The 8,450-nt window shown below is 39.6% G+C and overlaps 1 long non-coding RNA gene across 1 annotated transcript; it reads right to left on the bottom strand.

Moving 5' to 3' along the window:
- Nucleotides 1-437: 437 nt before the first annotated feature.
- Nucleotides 438-4,321, bottom strand: LOC309613247. Its single transcript, XR_014235604.1, has 2 exons — nt 3,013-4,321; nt 438-2,712 (listed from the first exon to the last, which is right to left on the bottom strand). It is a non-coding gene; the product is annotated as an uncharacterized lncRNA (long non-coding RNA).
- Nucleotides 4,322-8,450: the final 4,129 nt, after the last annotated feature.

The following is an 8,450-nucleotide window of genomic DNA, read 5'->3' as shown; positions in this document are numbered from 1 at the left end:
TTATGCACTGTATCAGGTTGCGGAAGTTCCCTTTTATTCCTAGTTTGTTAAGTGTTTTTATCATGAAGGGGTGTTGGAATTTTTTCAAAAGTTTATTCTGGGTCTACTGAGATGACTGTATAGTTTTTGTCCTTTATTCTATAAAATGGTATATTACAACAGCTGATTTTTGAACTTTAAACCAACCATTCATTCCTGGGACAAATCCCACTTGGTCATGATGCATAATCACTTTTATATGTTGCTAGACTTGGTTTTCTAGTGTCTTATTGAGGATTTCTGTGTTTATACTTACGCAAGATAGAGGCCTGTAGTTTTCTTTAATTGCAGTGGCTTTGCTTGTTTTGGGGTAACATTAATACTGGCTTCAGAGAATGAGTTAGGCAGTGTTCCCTTCTCTCCCATATTCTGAAAAAGTTTGTGAAGATTGGTGTTAATTATTCTTTTTATGTTTGGTAGAATTCATCTTGAAACCAAGCCCAGGCTTTTCTTTGTGGAAAGTTTTAAATTACTAATTTAATCTCTTTATTTGTGATAGGTCTATTCAGATTTCCTAATTCTTGAGTCAATTTCGGTAGGTTGTATTATCCTAGAAATTTGTTTATTTCATCTAAGTTATCTAACTTTGTTGGTATATAGTCCATAGTATTCCCTATAATCTTTATTTCTCTAAGGTAGTGATCTCACCCCTTTCATTCCTGATTTTAGTAATTTGAGTCTTTTTTTTTTCTTAGTCACTCTAGCTAAAGGTTTGTCAAATTTGTTAATCTTTTTAAAGAATCAGCTTTTGGTTTTGTTGATTTTCTCTACTGTTTTTCTGTGCTCTGTTTCATTCATTTCTACTTTGGTGTTTATTATTTCCTTCCTACTGCTTGCTTTAGGTTTGTTTTTCTTTTTCCATTGTCTTAAGATAGAAAGTTAGATTAGTGTTTTGAGATTGTCCTTCTTTTTAAATGTAGGTATTTACAGCTATAAGTTTACCTCTAAGCACTGCTTTAGCTATAACCAACAAGTTTTGGTATGTTGTGTCTTCATTTTCATTTCTCTCAAAGTGTTTTCTAATTAGCTTTGTGACTTTCTCTTTATTTAGGAGTGTGTTGTTTAATTTCCACATATTTTTGAACTTCCCAAATTTCTTTCTGTTACTAGTGTTACCATTGTAACACTAGTAATTTTATTCCATTGTAATTGAAGAACATACTTTGCATAATCCCAATCCTTTTAAACTTACTGAAGTTCTTTTATGGCTAGTATATGATCTGTATCACAGGATGTTCTACGTGCTCTTAAGAAGAACATATATTTTGCTGTCATTGTGTGGAGTGTTCTATAGATATCTCTCACCTCTATTTTGTTTATAGTGTTATTCAAGTTCTTTATTTCCTTGTTGAGCTTCTGCCTAGTTGTTCTATCCATTAGTGAAAGTGGGGTATTGAAGTCTCCAAATATAATTATTGAATTTTCTATTTCTCTCTTCAGTTCTGTCAGGTTTTTACTTCATGTATTTTGGGGCTATGTTTTTAGATGCATTTATGTTTATAATTGTTAAATCTTCCAGATGGATCAATGCTTTTATCATTATAAAATTTCCCTCCTTATCTCTAGCAACATTTTTGTTTTAAAGTCTATGGTATCTGATATTAGTGTAACCCCCCCAGCTTTCTTATAGTTACTATGTGCATGATATATCTTTTTCCATCCTTTTACTTTCAATCTATTTGTATCTTTGAGTATAAAGTGTGTGTCCTGTAGACAGAATATAGTTGGATCTTGTTTTTTATCCAGTATGTCAATCTCTGCCTCTTAATATAATTATTTAATCAATTCACATTTAATGTTATTATTGATACAGTTGGATTTACATCTGCCATTTTACTTTTTGTTTTCTATATGCCTCATGTAATTTTTGCTCTTCTGTCCTCCTTTACTCCTTTCTTTTGCATTAATTAACTATTTTCTATGGAACATTTAAACTCCTTTTAATGATTCTTTCACTATATATAGTTTAGTATTTCTTAGTGGCTTCTCAATGGCTTACTATATACATCTTAACTTATCAGAATCTACTTCAGATTAATTTCAGTGAGATATAAAAATGTTCCCTCTATATAGCTCTATTCCCTCCTCCACCTTTTTTTTTTTGCTATAATTGATATACATATTACATCTATATATGTTACAAACCCAACAATACATTTCTATAAGTATTATGTTACATAATTTTATGTCTGTTAAAGAAGATGAGAGAAGAAATGAGAACAAGTATTTATAGAGTTTGTTATATTAACCTTCTTATTTGCCATTTCTGATTTTCTTGGCTTGTTCCGTGTGCATTCAAGAAACCATCTGGTGTTGTTTCTTACTCCTATACAGCTTTGCTCCCACTTGTGTCTTTTGTGCTGTTACTGTCAAATATATTACACTTTTATACGTTATCAGCCCAAGAATATCACATACGTATTGTTTTATGCAATTGATTTTTAAATCAATCAAGAGAAGAAAGGAGAAAAATATGCATTTATATTCTCTTTTATAATTACATAATTACCTTTATTGGTGTTCCTATTGTGTGTGTGTGGATTTGAACTACTGCTTGGGTCACTTGCTTTCAGCCTTTGACTTGCAGAATTTTCTTTAGTATTTCCTATAAGAGAGATCTGAGAGCAATAAATTCTCCTGGTTTTTGTTTATTTGCAAATGTCTTTATTTCACCTTCATTTTTTTTTTTTTTTTTTTTTAATTTTTGGCTGTGTTGGGTCTTCATTGCTGTGCGAGGGCTTTCTCTAGCTGCGGCAAGCGGGGGCCACTCTTCATCACGGTGCACGGGCCTCTCACTATCGCGGCCTCTCTTGTTGCGGAGCACGGGCTCCAGACGCGCAGGCTCAGTAGCTGTGGCTCACGGGCTTAGTTGCTCCGCGGCATGTGGGATCTTCCCAGACCAGGGCTCGAACCCGTGTCCCCTGCATTGGCAGGCAGATTCTCAACCACTGCGCCACCAGGGAAGCCCCTCACCTTCATTTTTGAAAGATAGTCTTGCTGGATATCAGATTCTTGGTTTACATTTTTTTTTTCTTTGAGCACTTTGAATATGTCATCCCATTTCCTTCTGTACAACATGGTTTCTGATGAGTCAACTATTAATATTGGATTTCCCTTGAAATGAGTAGTCTTCTCTTGCTTATTTCAAGATTTTCTCTTTGTCTTTGTCTTTACACGTGCCTGCTGTAGAGCTTCCACCCTGTAAGTGGAGGTTTGGTGGAAGAAGAAGCCCCCAGACCTCTCAGTTGCTCTTTCCTGGATTAGAGCTTCTGCAACATAGAGCTGGAGGGATGAGAAATGCTAGTGGCCTGCCCTCCTGGGGAGGCACAGTAGTCCTCAGCTGGGATGATGCTCTTGGCTCACCCACTCAGAGTGGAGCTTCTGTCACTTTGAGTTGGGGGGTAGGGAGTGGGGGCAGGGAGAGGAAGCAAGTCCTGACTCACATGTCACAGACTCTCACTGCTCTTATTGCAATTTTGTAGATTTTCTTGAATAAATGTTTCTTCATTTGCTGTGTGCCTTTAGAACAATTTCAAGATAATTCAAGTTATTGTTTGTTAATAATTTTTACCCATTATGGATGTTTCACTGGGGAAAAGACCAGCAGAGCTCCTCAGACTGCCATTCTGGAAGTTCACTCCAGAATACACTGTTTTAAAAAGCTACATAGCTTTATATACTTCTTTTTCCACTTGACTTAATAATCCCCTATATTATTACAGACTCTTCATAAATATCATTTCTAATTATTGCACAATAGTCCATCAAGTCAGATATACCAAACTTTAATAAACTTTTTGTTTTAGAACTGTTTTAGATTTACAGAAAAAATAGGAAGATAATACAGATTTTTGATATATGCTATACCCGGTTTTACCTCTGTTGTCTACAGTTTACTCTCTGTTTCCTTCTAATTTTTCACCATTTTAAGTAATGCCATGGTGAACATCTTTGTGCATAAGTATTTTTATATTTTAGGTTATTTACATGAGGTAGATTTTTACAGAGGTTTCATTACCTGGTCAGAGTATTTTAGAACATACTTGACTCTGTAAGATTAAAGTCCCAGGCTTGGGTCTATTATCACTATTCTGCTTAGCATCAGAGTAGTAATTACATTATGATTTCTACATTAGTTCAAGTAAAAGGTGTACCTCTTAAGCATAGCCACTAGCAAAAGATGATCATGAAACTAAATAGTTTGCAAGAATTGACTGAGGTCCTAAGTATGAGGTGATCTTTACACCCCCAGGAAGACTTGTTCAAGTCTAACCATGCCAGTCACCCTATATTTGGCTCTATGTGGTAGAAAGTTGGTCAGACCAGTCATTCTCAAAGTGTGGTCCCCAGACCAGTAGAATCACTGGTCTAGAGAGACCAGATATATGAGGTAAACTTCAAGATAACCATTTGGGAGTTATCTGATATAGGAAAAAGAGGTAATAAATCACTAAAGTTATAAAACCACTTTTTGGTATTCAGGCCAGGCTGTGGCCGGAGGGAGGTTGCTTGGGCTCAGTGCACATAGCAGGCAAGCTCAGTATTCTCTCTGAACTGGGATTTGAGAGCAAGGTCTTGGTACAGCCTGTTCCTCTCCTGCCACTAGTAATTCCCAAGATGTAGAGAAAGGGCAAATTAGAAGGCTCCTGGAACTGTTGAAGGCTACAGAGGCTACCATACCACCTGAGTAGCCATTGGCCAATGGCCCACAGTGAGTGAGCAGGGAACCGTGGTCACACAGGCTGGAAGAGTCATCCTCAGAGAGGGCATAACTGTTTCTGAGGCTCTGCAGAAAAGCTGCACCAGTATGCTTTCTTTCACCCACCCCAGTGGTGATGAGAGCATGAGTGTCATAACAAAAACAGGGCTTAGTTTGCATGCCTTGTATTCATTTTAAAAATCTTATAAAATCTGGGGAATTATAAATGCTTCAGAGCATAAGGGACAAAGCCAAACCCTAGCAAGCTGAGGGGTTCTCCTAGAGTTCATGAGCTCTGACTTCTTCCTTACCCCAGTCCCTTGGAGTAAGTGATTGGCTATGGGGCAGGTAGAATATAGATGAGGCTGAAGCACAGAAACCCATGGAATGGCCCCAAATCCTTCCCCCAGTCCTATGTGCTGGAGGTTGAGGCAGGGAATGGGGAAGAGAGGAGGAATGGAATTAATATCCAGATCTAAAGGAAATGGGCGGTAAAAAGAGACCTTGTCACCTGGAGGAAGACAAGGTTGGCCAGGGCCAGAGGGCGATTTGGTCCCCTTCTCTAATTAAAGGAGGGCTGACTGTCTGATCTGTGACTGAGGGGCAAGGAAGGAAGAACGTGCATCTCTAGAAGACCTCAAGTATAGGAAACCCACTCCCAGGTGGGCAAAGTGGAAACATTAGGTCTATAAGGTACAGTTCCCACTTCTGCTCCAGAACTTCATAATTGTTAGGAACTACCCAAAAAAGAGGGAAAAGACCCACATTTCTTATTGTAATCCCAAGTGCTTCCCAGGTCTTACCAATCTGAGGTACAAAGAATGCTACTTTAGCAGATAATCCCAAATTTATCTAGTGCCAAATCCCCACCTGCATAATTGTCAGACCTCTGACCCTGTTGGCATTTCCCCTCCCTGTTATCCCCCTGGAATGCCCAGAAGGTCTTCCAGTTGCTTCTGCAGGAGCCTGGCCCACCAACTGAGCCCTGCTCCAAACTGACCTCAGCCTTCCCCTCGGGCCAAGAGCTCTGGCAGCCTGCTCACGGCCGCCCACAAGGAAAACTGTTCTGGGACACCCTGTTACTCTACCAGGAGAAGCAAATATCTCTTTGTCACTTGTCTTGTTTGGTCTGGGGACTGGGAGAAATTAAGATATCCAGGCAAAAGAGCAATCTGGAGTTCAGAGACCAGACAGGTCAGTTTGTACTGCATTTTTATGGGCACAAATAAATATTATGGAAACTGGCATTTCTAATTGCCTCTGATAAATAGCAGTATGCTACAGTGCTCTGTGGTTTCATCATGGCTTTAAAATTAAGACACATGATATAACTTGCACATGCAATTTTTCATTTTTTTTCCTTAACCTTCGTGGATTGTCAGAGATGATAATGATTATTGTTCACTTGGCTAGCTCTGGCCTGGCAGAAGCCTGCAGAAGGAAACAGCCTAACAACAACATTAGCCCTTTACAGTGGGTTCAACAAGCACTGCCTCTGGCCGAGGCCAGGGTATGAGGGGATCATCATAGAGGGGCTGCTTTTGGGAAACTTGCCCACATTCCTAGAAAGAGAACATTTCAGCCAACAGATTGATCAAATCCCATGGTGGTATTGGTTAACTTTTTTTTATATTAATTTATTTTTTGCTTTTTAAAACTCTACTGAAATTTTTTTTTTTTTTTGCTCAAAAAGTAGTGCATAACTGTTTAAGCAAATCAAATAATTCAGAGGCATTTAATAGTCTCTCCCTTTTTCCCTTCAGTGCCACCATTTTGAGTTTGCCATTTTCCCTACATACATTTAAATACATCTAAACAGGGGCTTCCCTGGTAGCGCAGTGGTTAAGACTCTGCCTGCCAATGCAGGGGACATGGGTTTGAGCCCTGGTCCGGGAAGATTCCACATGCCAAGGAGCAACTAAGCCCGTGTGTCACAACTATTGAGCCTGTGCTCTAGAGCCCGCGAGTCACAGCTACTGAGCCCACGTGCAGCAACTACAGAAACCTGCACACTTTAGGGCCCGTGTGCCGCAACTACTGAGTCTGTGTGCTGCAACTACTGACGCCTGTGCGCCTAGAGCCTGTGCTCCGCAACAAGGAAAGCCACTGCAATGAGAAGCCCGCACATCACAAGGAAGAGTAGCCCCCGCTCACCACAACTAGGGAAATCCCACGCGCAGCAATGAAGACCCAACACAGCCAAATAAATAAATAAAATTATTTTAAAAAAAGAAGTATTGCCTTTATCTTCTTGTGATGCTGTTTTCTGATTTCCCTACCACTGCTTTGAAGAGTCAGTATTTGAAAAAAGAAAAACAAAGAAATGGTTAACCTCTTCATTGGCCTTCAGCGTGGTGGCTCCAATGAGCTGTCATGAATAGCTTTCCGTAACAAATGGGATTATAGTCCTCTTCATCATTCACCCTTTTCACCCCAGTACAGTAGCAATGCTGAGACCTTCAGGGATCACATCAAACAAATCCCAAGGTAGAGATATTTAAATTCAAAAATCCACACTCACTTGCACCTGTTCTTTCCTGGCTACCGTGGTGCATTTGGGCTTTGCATCTAGCTCCTTGAAAATTTATTTTAAGGTAAATAGAGTCTTGTTTTGAGAGTGAAAAGTTATTTCAACATGCATCCCAGACAGCATGGCCGCAAATGGAGTATAAATGCATCAGGATCCCCACTTGAGATTTTCGTTTTAGCCCAGTGCATTCAAAGCAGTAATCTACATTGTGCCAAGCCAAGTAGTGAGTGACTATGCTAGGAGGATTAAAAGATTATTTTTTTTTAATCCACTGGAACCCAAGCCATAGTCCCTCTATCGGTGACATTAATAACTATAATGGACTAAATTCAGATACCTCTTTTCTTCAAGATTCTGAAAATATTTTTTGCCAAATGTAACTTACCAAATCACAGATTGATTTTTAGAGCTGGAAAGATCCTTAGAGATCAACCAGACAAACTCCTTATTTAAAGATGATGTTTGAGGCCCAGGGAAGACAGATGACTTGGTCCAGGTCTCTCACATCCACTTACTGACAGAGCAAAACTCAAACCCAGGTGGTCAGATTCTTAGCCTGGGGTGCTTCCTCCCACACTCTTGCTATCCAAAGTATGGTCTGTGGACTTACCACGTGGCATCACCAAGGAGCTTGTCAGAAAAGCAGAATCTCAGGCTCCATCCCAGATCTGCTGAATCAGAATCTGCATTTTAACAAGAGCCCTCTTCCAGTGTCTGTGTGTACATTAAAATCTGAGAAGCCCTGCTTTACATCTCACTGCCACTGCCCACAGCTCCATGACCTTTGCATTTGACATCAGACCATTTTCTGGACATGCCCAAGAAAGTGCAGTAAAATAAGTACAATAATCCTGTGGAAAGAACACTCCTTGAGAAAAGTGTTATAGTGACATCTGACCACGGCAATGAAAGAAAAAGATCAGAAGAGGATTCCTCTGGTGTTTTTGCAGCAAACTTAACCTGCGCACTTGGAAAAACAGGGTCCTTGCTCTGAACAAGCTTACAAGATAAGAGAGAGAAATCTAGGGCCCAGGGAGCAAAAATAGCATTGAATTCTAAATCAGGATGCAAAGGGTTTAGGGAAAACTTCCTGTGGGACACTCCTAATTCATCCTCCTCCCTGGTGCCAGAAACTTCTAAACTGCAACGTTGACCGACTCTTGTCCTTCAGTGACCCACCGC

This window comes from Balaenoptera borealis (genome assembly GCF_965194805.1).
Source record: "Balaenoptera borealis genome assembly, chromosome: 16".
Taxonomy (NCBI): domain Eukaryota; kingdom Metazoa; phylum Chordata; class Mammalia; order Artiodactyla; family Balaenopteridae; genus Balaenoptera; species Balaenoptera borealis.
Note: the sequence above shows the minus strand (reverse complement) of the source record. Positions and strands in the feature narration are given on the sequence as shown.